Source organism: Sus scrofa, chromosome 1 (assembly GCF_054392235.1).
Source record: "Sus scrofa isolate SSC_HxYL_T2T_F1_AM1 chromosome 1, Sscrofa_HxYL_maternal_Yorkshire_Landrace_v2.0, whole genome shotgun sequence".
NCBI lineage: Eukaryota > Metazoa > Chordata > Mammalia > Artiodactyla > Suidae > Sus > Sus scrofa.
The window spans coordinates 260,126,827-260,146,914 of NC_139383.1; the positions used below are offsets into that span (position 1 = coordinate 260,126,827).

The 20,088-nt window shown below is 40.3% G+C and overlaps 1 protein-coding gene across 9 annotated transcripts in view; it reads right to left on the minus strand.

Moving 5' to 3' along the window:
- The window catches only part of LOC146407135 (uncharacterized), a 975,296-nt gene that overhangs the window by 357,104 nt on the left and 598,104 nt on the right, over positions 1-20,088 (minus strand). The window contains exon 7 of one of the 9 annotated variants that reach the window (XR_014825606.1): positions 19,564-19,680. The exons of the other annotated variants lie outside the window; for them this stretch is intronic. The gene's annotated coding sequence lies outside the window, so the exon portion shown is untranslated. The remainder of the gene's footprint in view (positions 1-19,563; positions 19,681-20,088) is intronic. 9 annotated transcript variants of the gene reach the window in all.

Here is a 20,088-nt window from a genome sequence, read left to right on the forward strand (position 1 = left end):
GACAAAAAATAAACAGATAAAGGTTTTTAAACATCACATCTGCAAAGTCCCTTTTTTCCATCTCAAGTAAAATTCACAGGTTTTGGGGACTAGGGCACGGACATCTTTCAGGGAGACATTATTGCCTTGTTCTCGCGTTAATGACACCATTCCTTATCTACTTGTCCAAGCTAGGAACCTCTGTTAATCTTTGACTTGTGCTTCACTTCTATACACCACCAAATTCCACAGACTCCACCTTTTAAATCTGTCTCCAGTATTCCCCTCCACCTCCACTTCCTGTAGTATCATCTGAAACTTCCCTGCTCAGGTAGACCATACACAATTCAATTCCAGTACTGAGCCTTGAGACAGACATATAAAAATTTAAATATGTTCAGGAAATGTTTTCTTGATACTTTAATAGAAAGAACAAACACTGTCATGGAGAGCTATATAAATGTGCCATTACAGAGGATGCTGTGGCAGAGTAGCAAGACCTACGGGTGAGAAATCAGAGGCTGTTAATGTTATGGCTTTCCATTTCCTAGCCCTGTGACATCTGGCAAGTTATTTAAGTTCTCGAATTCTTGGTCTCCTCATCTGTAAGACCTAACTTGTAAGTTATTCAGAGACTCAAACCACAATGACATTGGTATTTATACTGTTCATAAATAAGTTGTTAGTAACACACTTTTGATATAAGTGGCAAGTCATTGTATAAGCATAACAAGCCAGGGCCTGGAACCATTTTAATATTCAAAAATTCAGCCTATAAGCATCAACTTATTTGTCTCTCGATGGAGCTAAAATTCTTATAACTGGGCAGATTCCTGCCCATTCTTATCCTGGGGAGATTCACTTTTTATTTTTATACAAGTGCGTGACAAGGGAATCTTCAAGAAAAAAATAGCACAATATTTATGAAGACAACATACACTATAAAAGGGAGGGTGTATTTGGAATGAAAAAAGAAAGCTCAAAAAATGTAAATATCTTTCATTGCAAATATTATAAAATCATATGACTGTGTGCAAAGAGGCTTGAGAAATGAGTAGCCTTGAAGCTGAAGTTTTACCTGCTTCAGAGTAAATCTTTTTGTCTATTCCTAAGTAAAAACAAACAAATAAAAAACTACAGTTCTTATATTCTTAAACATCATGGCTACCCTACCCCCAATGCATATAAAATAGCTTCCCTATTTGCAAAATTGAGGTGCTAAATATACTACTAACAAATGTTACAAATAAATGTCACATGGACTCTGTGGCTTGCTAAGCATTAAACATTCCTGCTACAAATTCGTTTCAGTCTTGCATTAACAAAAATCTGACTGGTATGGGGTTTCATCCTAAATTCCAAACAGAGCTGTGAGTAACAACAGAAAATGTTTGCTCCTTAGAGGACTAGATACACATACAAAGAGATGATTGAATTTGTGGAATTGCTACACATCCTGGGAAGAATGCTTGAAATGAACAAGTAATAGGTCTATTGTTTTGAAAAAATATATAATTTGTAGAGAAAAGTGCTGTTGGTGCTACAGTGCTCTGCCCAGATTCACTCTTCAGAGCCAAAGCACTATTCTGTGGAAGATGGGACCATCAATTACACCACTAGCAGCTGTATCCTTTGCTAGGACTGCCCTCAGTTTCAGGGATCTGTCTCTGACACAGCTCCATCTTCTGCTACTGGTCTGATGCTCATGCAAGCTTACAAACGCCCAGACCCTTGCCTCAGTTTGGAATAACTCAGAACGAACCATCCTAGCTCCAGAGCTTCCATAGGACTGGCTGAGGCACTGCTGGCAACCATACCAAGGGGTAATTCCTCACTTTTCCCAATCCTGCCTGCCTTACCCTGTGATCACAAGGTAACTACTGAGAGCACACCCAAGCAACTACCCTATCAAAGTCTTTTTTTCCAGAAAACCAGTCTAAGACAGTTGACGTTAGAAGTGGTCCTAAAAGGCAGATTCCAAAATGCGATCTGGAGATGGATTTGCTCCATGACTAGCTGCAGAGAATGTTCAAGTCTTAGCTCCAGCACATTTCCTATGCAAATAAGAGTTAAAGAGGGAAGGAGTGTCTTACAGGCAGGGATGGATGCTTTGACTGGGCTGAACAGTTCATCAAGGGTGACCTAACTATTGCTGCTACCACTGCCTAGTAACAGAATCAAATGCTGGGCCCCTAATGTGCACCCCCCAAAAGAAAACCAGTTAGCCACTTTGAGGCATGCTGACTATATGGCTTTGTAGCTGACTACAGTTCAACTCTTTCCACCATGCACAGAGTAGTACTGCATATTTAGTGAGGTCAAACCATATTTTGGAACTGTGTTTTCCTTTTTTGCCTACAGAACCTTGGCATGCACAATTACAAGAACTCATAGAATTTTTGATCCACCAGTATGGGATCATACAATATTATCTTAGATTAAAAGTCCCATTTACTAGAAAAGGAGGTTCATCAGTGGGCATATAATCATGTTCCTTTTCACAATACATACCATCCAGAACCCACTGGCCTGATACAATGGTAGGATGATCTCTTGTAGATGTAGCTGAGATACCATCTTAGGATGCCCTGCTGCGAAGGAGCACCATCCTCCAGGAGGGGATCTACACACTAAACAAATGATCTTTAGATGGTGAAACATATTTAGCAGGTAGAACACATGGATCTAGGAGCCAAAGGATGGAATTAGCAGTAAAGCCAATTACCATTATCACTTATGATCTACTTGGAGGATTTAAGCCTCCCATCTGAAGTCTTAGGCACCATAGATCTAGAGATCCTGGTTCTCAGAGGGTAAATACTTCCACTTGGGAACACAATAAAAGTCTCATGTAACTATAAACTCTAGCTAGCACCTACCCAGTCACTTCAGGATCCCTATACCAAGAAAATGGCAGATAAGCAAAGAGGTCACTGCATTTGTAGGAGTAATTGATATGATAATCAGCAGGAAGAGTTTCCTGAGAAATTGTCTATCAATATATATATATTGTTCTTAGTTTGGTCATCTCTTCTAACGCCTTTCTAGATATTTTCTTCATCTTTGTTACTCTGAAATTTCAGGTGCAGATACATTTTTACTGATTTTACCTGAGATTGATTGAATCTCCAGAGACTGGACAGCTGTGTTTTTCATTAGTCAGTTTTGGAGAATTCTCAGCTTATTATTTCTTCAAATTTCAATTTGTCTCTATTCTCTCATTCTAGTACCCCAATTAAATATATATTGGACATTACTTACCAGGGGCCACATTAAACTAAATTTATGCCTTGGGATTTTAGGGCCACAGAGACAGAGTGAATTCTAGACCCAAACATGAGTATACACAGGTTTGTGATTAGAAATTCTCAAGGGATATATACACTCCCTTCTGCCCAACTCCCTGCCCAGACGCACTATCAATAGCCAAGGTCAAAATGGTCAAGTATATGGCTCTCTCCCTCTGGGGAGTAGGTTTTTATTTTAGGTCACAGATTTAGGACATCTTGGCAGATCCCAATTTTTTGGCAAAGATTTCTACAGTCACATCCCACTGGACTCAGGTCCTGGGCTTTATCTCCCATGCCCCTCTCCCTGGCATATTACAACTAAAAATCTAAGATCTGAAGTGTCCATTAGGACACTTATTTATACCTTATTTATTTATAATTATTTATACCTTTGGAATCATACTTATGGTCTTTTTTACCTCTAAATGTTTTTCTTACTTTACCACAAGCTCAGTCATGCTCTTACAAAACAACCTGATCTAACTCTCCAGGTTCCCCTACTGAAAGTGTCCCTCGGCGCATCTACTCTGACTTACTGTTGCAAACAGATGTTTAAAATTCCTCATTTTTGCCTCGTTTATAAAATTTCTAACTAATCCCTTTGGATCTTCATAAGACCTGATTCAGAAGCTCATCTCTGCCACTTTCTAGCTCTACAAATGCGACATTACTTCACTTGTCCTTTTCTCAGTTGCCTGGCCATAAATGGAAGAGAAGATGATCTAACTTCACAGGGCATCGTGAGGACTGAATGACCTAATGTCTACACTAGTACAAACTAGGGGCACGATCTGATTTACTCTGAGTCTAGCCTATGGTGGTAGATTAGAAGGAACTCTTTGTGTCTATTCAAGGCCTACTGACAGCTTCCTTTCTCTAGCTAATACAGACCTGCTGGGCTGCGTGATGGCCTCGGACCCATTCACCAGAACAACCAGTGGAGGAGTTATCCTAGCAGATGGAGCTAGGACCCCAGAGACCATCACTGGCAGAGTTTCTGCTGCTTTTCTCAAAAGGCAAAGAAAGTGAGGGCATTATAGAGCATTTGCTAAATGTTAAACTTTGCAGGTTTTTCCTCAAAGTTTTATAAGTTTCTATTTTCTTTTCTTTTTTTAATTGTTACTGCACAACTGAAGTTGCACACATTCTGTGTATGTTTTAAGAATTGCTGAAGTTCGCTCCCATGTTGTAGCTCATTGGTGCCGAAATGACTACACAGGCCAACCTATTCCCATACTAAGAGCCTCACGGAGTGATTTAATGTGCATGTTGCATCATCCTGATTTAGTTCAAATATAGATAAACAGTAAATGCACGCAAGAGCTTTTTATTCCCTAAGACTCCTCTTTGCAACTCTCCCTCACTTTCCCCTCCCACCTCCAGACAGAGTTAGTCACTTTCTCCTCTTTTCTCTCTCAGGACTTCATGCAGACATTATCTTAAACACTCTTACCACTTGGCTTGGTGTCCTGTCACTATTTGTTTACATGTCCCAGGAGATATTCAGTCCCTTAAGAGGAAGGGCTATATATTATATTTTTTGTAATTCCCACACCTAGCATACTGCCTACCACACAGTAGGTGCCCAGTAAGTGTTTACTGAGTCAAAACCAGAAGCTTTTAAAATTAAGCTATATTACATGCCTACAATTACATAAAATTACTATTTAAATTAAATGAAACACAGATATAAAAATGTCAAAGCATAATTATTAAGTTCTTGTTAAGAAGTAATACTTTTTACAAGGTACATGGAGGGCTTTGGGATATAATATTTCATGAATTCTATTTAGTGTTATCTGGGTGGCTTAATTGTTAGGGTTTTTTTCATTTGTAAATGGGGGGGGCATAAACCACAGCATGAGGAAGTTCCATGACCAGGGATCAAACCTGTGCTACTGCAGTGACCCAAGCCACAGCAAAGACGACACTGGGTCCTTAGCCAGTTGAACCACCAGGAAATTCCTAGGTTTTTTTTTTTTTTTTTTTTTTTTTTTTTTTTTTTTAAAGAAGGAATTAACTTCATAGATTCTACAAACACCAGAATGAAAAAGTATCTTTGAAATCATGCAACTTAACAATGTCAATTACTTTCCTTACTTTATTTTCTTCAGACATTAAATTACATAAATTTCATGCTTTCAGGTTCCTTTTCTATTATAGCTATTAGATTATAAATTCTAGGAAAGCTGGACCCTTGCTATTATGTTCATTGTTATTTTTCCACTTCTTAAGAGTAATGCCTAAGGCATAAAACTGTTTTTTTAATATTTTGCTTTCTTGTCTGCCCCAGGGCATATGGAGTTCCCAGGCTGGGGATCAGATCTGAGAGGCAGTCACAACCCAAGCCACAGCTGTAGCTATGCCAGATCCCTAACCCACTGTGCTAAGTGGATATCGAACCTGCATCCTGGTGCTCCCAAGACACTTCTGATCCTGTTGCTCCACAGCAGGAACTCCTAGAAATTTTTTAAGAAGTATTTGTTGAATAGATGGATGGATGGATGCATGAAAGGATGGATGGATCAGCAGAAAGGTGAATGGTGGAATGGACGATGAATGAATCAGTGAATCAATGGATGACACATACAGATATGAAAAGGGACTTGTAGGACTTAGATTCAAGTCTTTTGATTCCCAGTCTGGCATCTTTTATGCCTCAGAATACTGTCTCATTCTTATGTAAAATAGCTCAAGTCCTCAGAAATGAATCTCAAAAATTCCTTTTCTTTTTGGAGTTTCACCACTGCCACAGTCCAGGACCCAACATTTATACCTGTAATGTGTTTTTATGTCTTAAACATCCTTATTAGATGTCAATGCAGGATGGCATCTGCATTCAAGAGGGCATCTGCACTGGCATTTGCAGTCAAGAATTCAGAAGCAAGAAATAGGAAGCCCTTTTCTGCCGATGTCCTCAACCTTAAAAAAAAAAAATTATAGGAGCATCCATCTGCTCATTTATCCAACAAATAGTTTTGCTGAATGTCTATTATGTGCCCAGCAATAGTCCTAAATACTTGGTTACTTCAGCAAACAAAATAATCAAAAATCTCTTTCCTGGTGGAGCTCAAATCCTTCTGGGGAAGGAGGAGAGGGGAGATAAACAAAAAATAATAAGCATAATGAGTAAATTATATAGTTTGGCTAGATGGTGATAAATGCTATGAAAATAATAGAGCAAGGTAAAGGGGATTAAGAGTGCTGGGAAATTCCATTTTACCCTGGCCACTGTGTCAAGAATGACCTGTAGAGAAATGAATGTATGATCATGGTGACCTGTAGGGAAACCACAGAAAGTTCCACTGCACATCCCACATACACTTACAAATAATCCATCCTTACAGGAAGATGGCTTATAGCAAGTCCAAAAGGAAGGCCTGGTAGGAGTTCTCTTATGGTGCAGTGGGTTAAGGATCTGACACTGTCTACAGCAGCTTGGGTCGTTGCTGTGGCATAGGTTCAATCCCCAGTCTAAGAACTTCCACATGGCCAAAAAAGGAAAAAAAAGGAAGCCTTGGGGTTGCAGAAATAATAGCTGCCCCCCAATCAACTGGATGTGCATCTTCTTCCATGATTAGATCCTTAATAATACCCCTGCCAGAGGTATAACCACCCTCTTCTCATACATTTTTAGGAAAAGGGAGCTTGCCTCTATCCAATGCAACCAGCTTGATTTTTAGACATTAATCTGGGTTGTTACTTTAAGTTAGTCCAACTGAAATCTACTTCCATCATTTCTACCCAGTGCTGCAGGGAGTAAACACACTGGAGTAAGATAAGCTTTGGAGCAGTCGAGGCCTGGGTTTGACCTATAGCCCCACTGTTTCCTAACTAAGTGACTTTCTGTAAGGCACAATTTTTCCTGAGCCTCAGTTTTCTCACCTACAAAATGGGAATAATACTTGCATAATAGAAGCTCATTAAATGTGACTTCCTTTATCTAAGGCACTAATGTGCATACCATATTTACCAAAATAAAAAAATCATGGGCTGTGCCTTCGAGGTCAGACCTGCTCTTCTGAACATCACCTGATCCTTTAGCCATTGCTCCTATACAGTAGGAACCTGAAGTATTCTTGCCTCTGGATATGGCTGGCTTTGTGTGTACTTACTTGTCCCATCACCTGGCTCACCTATTTAGATTAATTGGGTTTAGGAATCATGTGTTTGAAAAACTACCTCTAATATCAGGTGGGATAGGAATAGCTTATCCTATAGGAGAGTGAGACAATCTGGACTCAAGGTCCATGGGGCCCTGGTACAACTCTATACTCAGTTCCCTGTGCTACCTTGGTCATTTTCCTTCTTGAACACCTGACCACCCTACTTGTATAATGAGGAAGTTCAATGAAGTTCAGAAAGTAAGTTACTTCCTGAGTTGTAACGTAGACACCTAAGATTCTACAAATTGGATGTGGAAGTTGAGACAGAAGAGGGGATCTGTCCTGAATCCTTCAGTGACAAACCAATTCTTTGAATAATTACACCTTCAGAGAAGTGTTCTTGGCACTTATGAGTCTTTCCACTTTATTATTTTGAAATTTCAGCAAGATTTCTAAGTGGTAATGCAAATGTTCCTCCAATTAACATGAGGGAACATTCTTTGAGCTCCATGTGCACTGCCATCTATAACTGTAATTATCTCTTCAAAGAAAATGTACTTCTTAATTACAAGGTCATGCACTGAAAAATAAAATTGAATCCAGGATGTGGAATGAGTAAGAGACGTGTGAGTGCCGTAGGGCTGTGTGTATGTGTGTGTCTGTGTGTATGTGATGTATCTGATGGTAAGAAAGTGAATCAGAAGCCACTTAAAATCCTTACCACCATTAAATTACCAAAATTAAACTAAAAACTTTAATGAATACCCAGCGTCAAGATAACCTAGCAAGATCAGTTTCCAAAAGCTGCCTTCACAGTTGAAGCATCTTGACACCTGTTTTTAAAGCTCAAAATGTTCATCTCCACAGTGGTGAGTGAAGGTTTTTTTTCAGAGAAGGGAGTGTGAGGAAGTGTGGGGTTCCTTGAGGGGGTAACTATGGGGTAAGGGAAGCCATGTACTCTGAGTTTTTAATCCATGACCAAGAAAGAATTGCAGTGCAAGTCCCTCAAAGAGTTTGATGGGAAAACTGTAGAAGAATGTGGACTTGTAACTTTCCTCTGTATAATAGCCCTTCTAAACAAGAAGTGCTGGGAAGAACAGGTCTTGAACTTAAAATAAGCCTCAATTTCCGCAACTGTGTTGGTGGGGTGCAGAGATGTTGTAAAAGACATGGTAGGGCTTAATGTGAGTATTAATGAAATATGGGAGTAACTCTCAGCACTGAAAAAACTGGAGGTGACTATGAAGGTGAAAGTAGGCCTCATGAGGTCAGGAGGATTCTATTCCTGGGTAAAGAAAAGAGGCATCCTTGACCAGAAGAAAGAGCTGACACACCTAGAAGTTATTGGGGATCCGGGTGAGTCCATGGTGAGTGGGGAGGACATTTGGTGACCCCACTGCCCATTGGACAGGTATCTCAGAAGTGGGAACACTAATGCTGGAACCTTCAAGTGAAGGTCTAAAATCGTTCTTCGGTCCAAAAGACCTACCTTCTCTCATTTGCTGAGCCTCATCTTCCCGCCTCCAGAATCTGAATAATAGTAAATGGAGAGGAAGCTGACTTGAGGAAAACTTCTAGACCCCCATTTTACCACTCTCCAAATTCAGGAAGAAACATTCTGGTGAACCTAGGTGAGAGTTTGATGGTTGCTACCACCAAGTTTGAGTTTGCTGAAATAAATGTTACGTGGGAGCTCTTAGGGGAGTAAGTACAGTGGGAAAACAATAGGGATTTCCCTTCCATCTCCTCCTCCATATTCTTATTTTGCTAAGGATTGATTTAGTAGATCTCAAAGGTCTGCTTCAGCCTCTCCTACTCCTCCCTCTTGGCTCAGTCTTCTCAGTAACAGCAGGGAATTGAGGCTCTTCTTGATGTCCAGGGCTTAAGACTTGTCAGGGAGCAGAACCAGGACTGAGGAACAATGCATAGTTCTCATGGTGGATGGCAGGCTTAGATGCCTACCCCCCTTTGTGGCAGCTGTAAATCAGGTCTCTCTGGGTCTGCAAGTGGCCCCATAGCTACCTCCATGATCTGTGTTCACACCAGGAAAGCCTAGCTATGAATGTTTTAGAACGAGAAAAAAATGGGCTCAGCTAGAAATGAGTCCTTTGAAAACCTGGAAGACAGACTCTCATGCATTCAGTTCCTGGCATTTCCTTCAGGCCTAGACTGCTACAACCAAACTCAAGGTCAGAATATCTGTGAAAATGTCATTGGTTTTTCCAAGTGGATCTGTAAAAGGAACCAAACTACAACAACCAGATGAATATAGCTTCTGGTTTTGATCCATGTGGTAAGTTTTCCAACTGGTTCACATGAAATTTTTCTTGCATATTTCCTCAACTTAACATGTTCTTTTAAAAGATAACTTTCTGATGCTTTAGATGATGGACATCCCATGTTTAAGTGGCTCTTAAGCCAATATCAGCCAGATTAGGAAAATCAACTTTGATTAAATTGAGCATGGTGTAAGCCAGCTGAATAAAAACGCATGCATTTTAAAATGCATTTTATTTAACATTAGATATGTAGAAATGACTGCATTTTAAATATCTGTTGAAGAGACTTGTAGTGGGTGTTATGAACTGAATGTTTGTGTCCCCTCCCACTGAAATCCATATGTCAAAATCGTAACTCCTAATGTGATGGTATTAGGGGGTGGGGGCATTTGGGAGATGATTAAGTCACAAGGGAGGAACTCTCATGAATGGGATTAGTGCCCTTTTAAAAGAGATCCCAGAGAGTTCTCTCAGGCTCTCTTCCATGTGAGCGTATAGCAAGCAATGACTATCTGCAACCCAGAAGAGCACTCTCACCAGAATCTGATCACACTGGCACCCTCATATCAGACCTTCAGCCTCAAGAACTGTAAGAAATAAATTTATGTTATTTATAAGCCACCCGGTCTTTGATATTCTGTTATTCTGAATGAGACACCCAGTAACAAGTTTATATAAGAAATGGTAATTAAATGAATTGATTCAGTTGTTTTCCAAGCCTTCTCATATCCTACAAAGCCCTACTTCTTGGTATAGTCCCTAGCTTCCTCACTGACCTCATTTATTATCAGTTTTCCTTTTGCTTGCTCTGTCCAGCCACACTGGACTTCTTGATAGTCCTATAACACTAGATAGCATGACCTGACTTCAAAGATTTTCTCTTTGTCCTCAGCCTGGGCCACTCTCCTCTCAGAAAGTCACATGGCTTCATCTTCCCTCCCAAAAGGACCAGACTACTTGAAATCCCAGCTGCTCCCCTCCAATCTCCCTAGCTGGCTTTATTTTTCATCATCACCTTAATAACTCCCTCTTCTTATATTACAGAGCTTTTCATTATTTTGTATCTGACTCTCCCACAAAAATTTAAGCTTCATGAGGACTTCAATTCTTGCTTGATCCTCAGTGCCTGCAGTGGTACCTGGCATAAAGATGTCTCTTAATATATGTTGGATTAACTTTTTAAAGGTTTATCAAGTAAACTTTTTGGGTGCTATTTTTCAGGTACCATGGTAAATATTTTCATATATATTTTCTAAAAATGCCTTCTCAAGCATCCTTTCTTCACCACTCCATCTCCTTCTACCCATCTTCCCATCTGCATAAACACCTATGATTTCAGAGTATGGTCTAATTTCCACCAACAGGATTTATCACGCTATATTTATTTCTTCATGTCTACACCTGCTCATCCCTAGAGAGACAGGTACACTTCTGGAAGGTAGCAGCACGTTCTTGTTCACCTATTGTCCCAGAGCCAAATCAATTCCCAGGCACGTAGTAAGTGTTCTACAAATATTTACCAAATGAACGAATGACATTTCAAGTAAAGAGAAAAGAATAAGCAGGGGCAGGCAGAAGGCTCTTTTTGGCTTTCAGAAGCAGTGTTTTTGATAATGGAATTTAGAATAAGATTTAGATTTAGTTCTCTACCACTTACAAATTCTTTAGTCTTAAGCAATTTACATATACTAAGCTTTGTTTTTGCCTTCTGTAAGCCAGGAATAGATCTGCCTGCTCATAGGATTAAGTAATATAATGTAGCTAAGTGCCTGGCATGCTTGTTCCTTTCCTTCTCTATGATGCAAAATGGCTCCACATTCTCAGTGTGTGACAACCAATCTGCTTAGGATTTCAGGTCTGGGGAGAGGTGAGAGAATGGGGAAAGAGAAGATGATCATCACTCAGCTGTCTCTATAATAGGTTGCTCTACAAGTGATTTTCATCAGTTCATATTGGTGATGAGAGAGGCAACTCCCAGACCAGTAAGAGGTCTTCCATGTTGCTTTAACACTGAGGGTTCCTTCAACCTAGAAACACATGGCCATCTGAGACATTCCTATGATCACACGAAGAACACTCATCCTCATAGCCTTCATGGAAGCAAGACACATACACACATTTTTCCATGGGACCTTCTTTGAGTTTAATTATCTGTCAAATAACAGAATCTTGAAGGGCCTTAGGAAGGTCTATCTCAGTCCAACATTTAAAAAATCCTTTTAACATTCATTTATATTTCAGTTCTTCATTTTCATCTCAAAAGAAGATTCTTCTTTTACTCAATGATTTACTTCAATCTGTAGCTAACAATCATGAAAAGAGGGATTTCTTTAAAACTGAACTATAATTCTGCTTATAAAATTTTGGAGGCATTTCTTAGAGGACCAATTAATCGCACCTCTCCCATTTGAGTTTTGAATCTGTTAAGAAAGAAACACTGGAGCCAAGCAGGGGTCTAAATACCAGTTTGGAAAAGAAGTATTGAAAAATGTGAGAAGCCTATGTGAATCTACTCCTTTTCCCTAAGTTTTAGATTTGAGAACCACACCTCAGGTGAGTTGGTTCTGACAGTTTCAGTTAAAAGGAGTCTCATCACTGCCTCACTGAGTGCAGAGAACCCAGAGATGAAAGCCACTCATGAGTAGCGCTGTTTATCTCATCCAAAAGAGAAATATCCACCAAAGTAGACTTTCACTATCTCACCAATCAGTGACAGGAGCCAGGAAGCAGAGCAATACTTTTAAGTGAGAAGAAGTTCCTATGTTATGTGGTAGCAGGAAGATGAGGTGAGGGAAGACTACTTCTCAGGTTGTTCTGAGGCTTTTATCCTGCCCTAGAAGACCCCTGACATTTCATGCACTCTTCTTTCAGAATAAAACCAAGCATATGAGCTGCTTCTATGACCAACCTAATTTAAGCCACACCAGTTCCTTTAATTATTCCTCACACATCCCTTTTAGAACCATTCATTATTTTCATCATCCCGTTCCTAAATCCTGTCTAAGCTTCACATTTTCTAAGTCAAAGTTTCCCCCAAAATAACTGTCATGACTAAGATCAACCTTAGGAGAATTAGAAAAATTCTCTATCAGTGGAAAATACTTCTCCACAATGTGTCTGATGCATAACTTGTGACACATTTTGACTCCAAGCTCTTCTTTTTTAATTCAGTAAATACTTTATTCTTCTCTTCTGAGTGACTACTTTGTACTTTCCCTAGTAGCCTTTACCAACCATTTGGTTAGCCCCAAGGGTCAAGAACACTCCTAATTGTCATTCATCTTTCCAAAGGGCTTATGCTCATGCCAATTTATATCAGAGGTGAATTTAATAAGTATAGCTACCATTCATGTATCTAAGATGTTAAATTACTAAATATATCAACTTCCTCCAATTCATTCAAGGGAGAAGAGAGCCACTGAAGAGCCACCAAGCACCTGACGAAGTGCAGACTCTAACTTCCAAAAGCCATGTGAACACATGAACAGCTTGGAAAATAATCCTTGTGGTCTCGGGGACCTGGACCTGAAGGAGGAGAAAGCTTGACTAGCAGAAGAGAAGGTAATCTGCTGAGGACAAAAAGAACCAAACCAATAACAAGCATGGCAACAATTATAATAATCCCCTATATAATATTATACCATGAGTCTTTCCTTCTCCTGGGGAACCATGAATCTATTACAGTTATCTTGGTAATTAAAAGGTTGCTGATGTTAAGTAGACCAAGCACTGACCTTGATAATAATTCTCTGGTGCTATTCTTTAGTGCTGTGACCTTGGGCAAATCACCTTATTTCCCTGAGCCTCAGCTTCCTCATTTGGAAGATGAGTATGATAATGCCTATGTCACAAGGTTGTTTTGTTGCTCGAATGGTGCTCAGGATAAAAAAGCACTTTGGAAACTGAAGTACTACACAAACTGAAGGTATTATTATTGCTAATAACAGTTGTTATTCTAATAACAGTTGTTATTCTGTTATCCCTGCAAGGCATAAAAAGGGATGAATATTATGTTATCCATTTTACAGGTGAGAAAATACAGTTGTAGAGGTCCAGAGGATTATAATGTTGGAAAATATCATAAGCTTCAGAATCAGGTGGACTTGAATCCCATTTACTAGGTGCTTGACCTGGGGATAATTTCTTAACTTCTCTGAACATAATTATCCTCTACACATTTCCTTGGGTGTGAGAATTTCCTTAGATAACACAAGTAAAACACCTGCCATATTATCTAACACCTATTTTTAAGAAACAAGAGTCCATGGGCTCTTACTGATAGCAACATTTAAAGGCCAGGTTTTCCTCACCATTTAAAAATAGGTTCTTTTAAAAAGGAAAAAAATCCGTTCTTCTCTCTCTAGCTGTTTTAGATGTATAAAGTTAGGTTGTTTATTTGTGCTTTTTCTTGTGTCCTGAGGAAGGCTTGCATTGCTATAAACTTTCCTTTTAGAACTGCTTTTGCTGCATCCCATAGGTTTTAGAGTGTCGTATCTTTGTTGTCATATGCTTCTAGGTACTTTTTAAATTCCTCTTTGATTTCTTCAGTGACCCATTTGTTGTTTAGTAGCATGTTGTATAGTCTCCATGTGTTTGTGTTTTTTGCAGTTTTTTTCCCTGTTGTTGATGTCCAGTCATATAGTGTTGTGGTCGGAAAAGATGCTTGATATGATTTCAATTTTCTTAAAGTTACAGAGGCTTGATTTGTAGCCCAGGATGTGATCAACCTTAGAGAATGTTCTGTGTGCACTTGAGAAGAATGTGTATTCTGTTGCTTTTGGATGGAATGTCCTATAAATATCTATTAAGTCCATCTGGTCTAATGCTTCATTCAGGGCCTGTGTTTCCTTATTGATTTTCTGTCTGGATGATCTAAACAGATAATTCTCCAAAGAAGACATACGGATGGCCAAAAAACACATGGAAAGATGTTCAACATCACTCATCATTAGAGAAATGCAAATCAAAACCACTATGAGATACCACCTTATACCAGCCAGAATGGCCATCGTCAAAAAGTCTACAAACAATAAGTGTTGGAGAGGGTGTGGAGAAAAAGGAACTCTAGTACACTGCTGGTAGGAATGTAAATTGGTGCAACCACTGTGGAAAACAGTATGGAGATTCCTCAGAAAACTAAAAATAGAGCTACCATTTGATCCAGCAATCCCACTCCTGGGCATCTATCCAGAGAAAACCATGACTCGCAAAGACACATGTACTCCAATGTTCACTGCAGCTGGTAGGAATGTAAATTGGTGCAACCACTGTGGAAAACAGTATGGAGAGAGCTGTTAGTATTTGAAATAGCCAAGACATGGAAACAACCTAAATGTCCATCGACAGAGGAGTGGATCAAGAAGATGTGGTACATATATACAATGGAATATTACTCAGCCATTAAAAGGAACGAAATACCAGCATTTTTAGCAACATGGATGGACCTGGAAATTATCATGCTAAGTGACGTCAGCCATACAATGAGACACCAACATCCAATGCTTTCACTGACATGTGGAATCTGAAAAAAAGGACACAATGAACTTTTTTTTGCAGAACAGATGCTGACTCACAGACTTTGAAAACCTTATGGTTTCCAAAGGAGACAGTTTGGGGGGTGGGGGGATGTGCTGGGGTTGTGGGATGGAAATCCTATAAAATTGGATTGTGATGATCATTGTACAACTATAAATGTAACAAATTCATTGAGTAATAAAAAAATAAAAATTTTAAAACGTAATAAAATTCATTAAGTAATTTAAAAAAATTAAAAGGAAAAATCGATGTGCCATAAACCATGGCAGCTGCAAACCCAAAAACTTGGAAAAGAGTAACAGAGAATCACAATCCTTCCTCTGGTCTTCCCAAAACAACAAAAAAGAGGAGCTTCACTGAACTGGGTGAGGGTGAGTGTACCCCATGGTTCTGGGCACTGTGACCCTCAGCTCTCTTCTGTCAGCCACCAGGGTTCTCCACACCTCTCCCATGTTGCAGTGATGGCTGACATCCCATCATGTCAGAAGACTCTGGAGAGCCAGTAAATTCATTTAAATTAACATTTGTTCTGAGATTCCTGGACAAAGGAGGCCTTGAGTATCAACTTATAGGTATATCCCAAAGTAGGAAGCCCTGCTCTGATCTGGGCAAAAGAAATGTGTGTGTGTGTTGTTGGGGGGAGACATGTATGTGCCTCTGTCTGTATGCACATGCATATACATGTGTGTGTATATATACACACACAGCATACACTTTCCTGAGCCCTGCCTGCTACCAAGAAAGTGGTAAAGAGAAAGGCTGAGGGGAGGATAGAAGCCCAGAGCCAATGCAGTAAACCTGGCTCAAGGACGTCTGGGTTCTAGTTGCCTCCTATAGCTCCCTCTGCCTGAGATACTCTGTCTCTTTCTCTTTCCCAGAGAACATCTCACCCCTCCCCTCTCTAGTCAACTGACCTTTTCCAATGAAACCATCCTTGGCCTCTTAAACTTGGTCGAGCCCTCCACTATCACAAATTCCAAATTCCAAGCTGTGTTCCAGTCTCTGGAGTAAAACACATTCCTTCAGGGCATTTACCAGGTTTGTGATTTTACATTTATTGGAGTGATTGATCAGTTTTTTTCTCTCACAAGGCAAAGTTTTGTGAGAGGGGGGGCAATGCCTGTTACTGTTTACCAGTGTCTAGGCATATGGTACATCCTACAAAAATATTTCCTAAATGAATGAATGAATGTATGGAGATGGAATGAATAAACTAAGGGACTAATGATTTACTGAAACGATCAGTGATCTTATCTTAGAACATTTTCCTCACTAATAAATGGGAATCATAAAGTCTTTTCCATCTGCCTCACAGACAAGATGCTGGATTACAAAAGCACAAAATCAGCACGGAGTTATATCTGCTGAAAACATTTTCCTTAGGAAATCTGGAGGCTGGAGAACTTAATCAAAGCTCTATTCCCCGAAGTTTCTGATTTAATTGGTCTGGGGAAAGGCCAGAGCATCAGGAGTTGTTGCAAGTTCCTCAAGTGATTCTAAGGTATAGTCGAGCTTGAAACGTATGCTTCATACTTCAGGGAACCTCAAGTGGAGTCTTTCCTGGTCTCTATCTCAGTGTCTCCTTGTCTAGTGGGCAGAGGAAGCCTGTAAATAGATCCTTACTTTAGAATGTGCCAAGGGCTGCAATGCAAGTTTGGACTGGCAGCTCTTAAGATTAAACAGAGAAGGAAAACTTTCTCTTTTTGGGTAGGTGGTTCAAGAACAACTCTATAGAGGCCATAGCATGAGTTCCATTTTGAGACACAATTCAGAATTCACTAGGCAGAGCCAGAGAAGGCTTCTAGCCCAGAGGGTAACAGCAAGTCCTAAGATGCAGAGCCCTGAGAGGGAAAGCTGACTGGGGACTCTTCCACCTCTAAGAGTGGAAATGATATCAGGGGCAAGATGATATGGAAAATGATGCCAAAAAAGGCAACTCAACTTGCATTCTTAAGAGGATAAAGGCACTCCCAAAACTCTTTAATGGAAGAAAGGATTAAAACAATGAAGAACTGAAAGAAATATGTGAAAGACAATTGAAAAAAAAAATCAGCCATGAGCAGCTCCAGGGACTCTGGAGGGAATGGTTTAGACTAGTGGTTCTCCAATAATGGTACTCCAACCAGCAGCATCGGTGTTGTTTGGGAATTGGTTAGAATGCAAAGCCTTAGAGCCCACTCTAGAAACGACTAAATCAGAAACTCTGGGGCAACTTGGTTATCTAGGTTTTAACAACAGGTCCTCCAGGGCATTCTGATGCATGCTACAGCTGGAGAACCATTAGTTCTCCAGGGGGTTTTGGCTCTCCCCTCCCCCCCGCCCATGTAATTCACAGAGGTTGATATAAAAAAGGGCTCTTGGATAGTGCATTTGATTTACTGGCAAATAAACATGAGTTTTGATATATTCAAGGGGCCTTAAGATTTAAGGAGTTTTCCTTTCAGGGAGATTGGGTTCTGCCAGCAAAAAAAAAAAAAAAGAAAGAAAGAAAAACAGAAAAAACACACCTCCTGTAGCAAAATAGGTACTCTGCCTACCAGCAGAGAGAAGACCTCGCTCAAAGCATCAGGGCAAGCATGATGCCTCCCCCAGCTACAGCCTGCCAAGCCTGCCCATAGGTCTGGAAATCAGGGCAAGGCAAGATTCCCACGAACAAAATTAGATGTTGGAAACAGGTTAGTTATCTTGGACAGACTTAGCACAGAGGAATGTTATCACTATACAGATCTACACACAGATCTATATGAAACCGAGTAGAAACCATACAGTCTTTCAAAGAGAAAGCTACCAGCCAGAGAGATTAGAGGAATTACAGGATGTTTGTACTATCCCTCACACAGGAAAATCAGAAACCAGGTTTCTACACATTGTCTGAAGTCAACCTCTCCCCCACCATCACCGTGACCTAGTTTCCCCTCCATTCTGGCTACGTGCAACCTTCAGGGAACACTTACAAATGTAGAGGCCTTTTACCATTACCTGTCGAAAGGAAGTTCACTCAAAGTCCAAGAGACAGCAATCAGTCAATGTGTATGTATGTGTGTATGTTTATTTATTTTTGACGCCAACTCTAATTATCTGTGAATAAGTGAACCAGTAAAGCACGATGGTGCTGCATGACAACTGTGAAGGAAGCATTGGGTGTTGTGTAAATATTCTTTACCCTCACCTAAGTCATTAACTTAACACCTCCTTGTTTTGCTGACTCCCTTTTCACATTGATGTGGACGTTTCAGTGACAGAGGGGAGAAATACAAGAGGTTTAGAACCAGATGGATCAGTGGGTCCACCATGCACCAGCTGGGGACCTTAGACAGATCATTTCACTTCTCTGAACCTCAGCTTTCTGCAAGATATGGAAAATAAGAACTTGCCATTTTCATGAAAATCAGGGGAGGTAATGCTTATGAAACCCAGAACAGTGACTGGCCTACTCTAAGAGATCAATAAATGCAGTGATTTTCTCTTCTTCGAAGTTGTAAGGAGGATTACCTGAGACCATGTGTAAGGGATTTTGTATGCTGTGAATGGGTTGCACGGAGTGTTGGTTATGACTATTCTCTTTCTTCCCTTTCCTTCTCAGTTTTACCTCCAAGGCTTTCTTTAACATCACTTTGGTTTTTAGAGGAATTAAACAATATTGACTTTAAAAAGACACCCACCAAGTATCCTGCCCCCAGCGAGGTGTGTTACAGAAATTATCTCACTTATCATCACAGTGATGGGTTAACTCTCCCCTCCTTTAGAGTTAAACAAATGCAGCTCCATGGAGTTTCCTGTGGTTTGGGACCAGCTTTTAAGCCCAGCTAAGTCTGACACTCCACCTTGCCTCCTGGGAAAGGCCTTGAGGACCCCTACAACCTAATTCAATGTTGCATCCATGAGGGACTTGCCCGAGGTCACAGAGCAAGTTACAATCAGCACCAGGGTTAGAACTCACAGCTCCTGATGCTGAGGCCAGTACTCCCAAGTTCTTTCTCCTATGTGTGTTTGAGTCACAATTTCCTGACCCAGAGAGGAAACATCTAAATCATTCTTTCCAAAACTCTCAACCAGGAATCTCTAGTTTGACAAAGAAACCTCAGAGGCTGCTTTCTTTGTGGAGCTTCTAATCCTGGAGCAGGGTGGAGAGAACGGTGGTGGTGGGGGGGTTGGTTAGAGAGAGATCTTCAGGAGCTTAGTTCCTGTTTATCTACATGTCATTCTTTTAGTCCCTGAGGCTATAACATCCATTTAGAAAGATTAATTCAAATGTGATTGAGGACAGAGAAAGGAGAGCTAAGGGGGAGGCAGAGAGAGGGAGGAAGAAAGTAGAATTGTCTAAGCTTTAGAAGAAAGAACCTAAGGTATTACTAATTCTCAAAGAGGTCTCACTTCTTACAGACAAGTTGCTCCTTGGGAAATCACAGGCAGGTGAAAGTAGCTCCGTGATTCTTTTATTATCCATGAACCTGGCTTTTCTTTCCAGCATTCTCAGGTGCGCTGGAGGTCCTGGGAAGAGAGAGGGCTTTTTCAAAAGACACTTCCACCTCCTAATCCCTGTGCCTACAAACCAAATATTGATCTATTTAGTAAACCAGCCTGTGGGAGGAGAGATTGTAAAGCCCTGTTTACTCAGCAGTTGGGCCCCCCTGACAGCTGTTCAATGGGGGATTATGATGTCACAGTGGTAATTACACTATAAACAAGGGATAGGGAGAATAAAGCATGAAAGGAAACTGTGGGGTTCGTTACTAGGCAACACAAAATATGTAACCAGAAACCCGACAAGCATGTAAATTTCCTTGCAAGCCTCCCAGATGTCCTCACTTTATGGCCAGCACACAGTTTCAGTTTCAATTTGTTTATTTGCCCTTCTTCAATCACAAATGTGGAGCAGAGAATGTTGAAAGAAAGAAA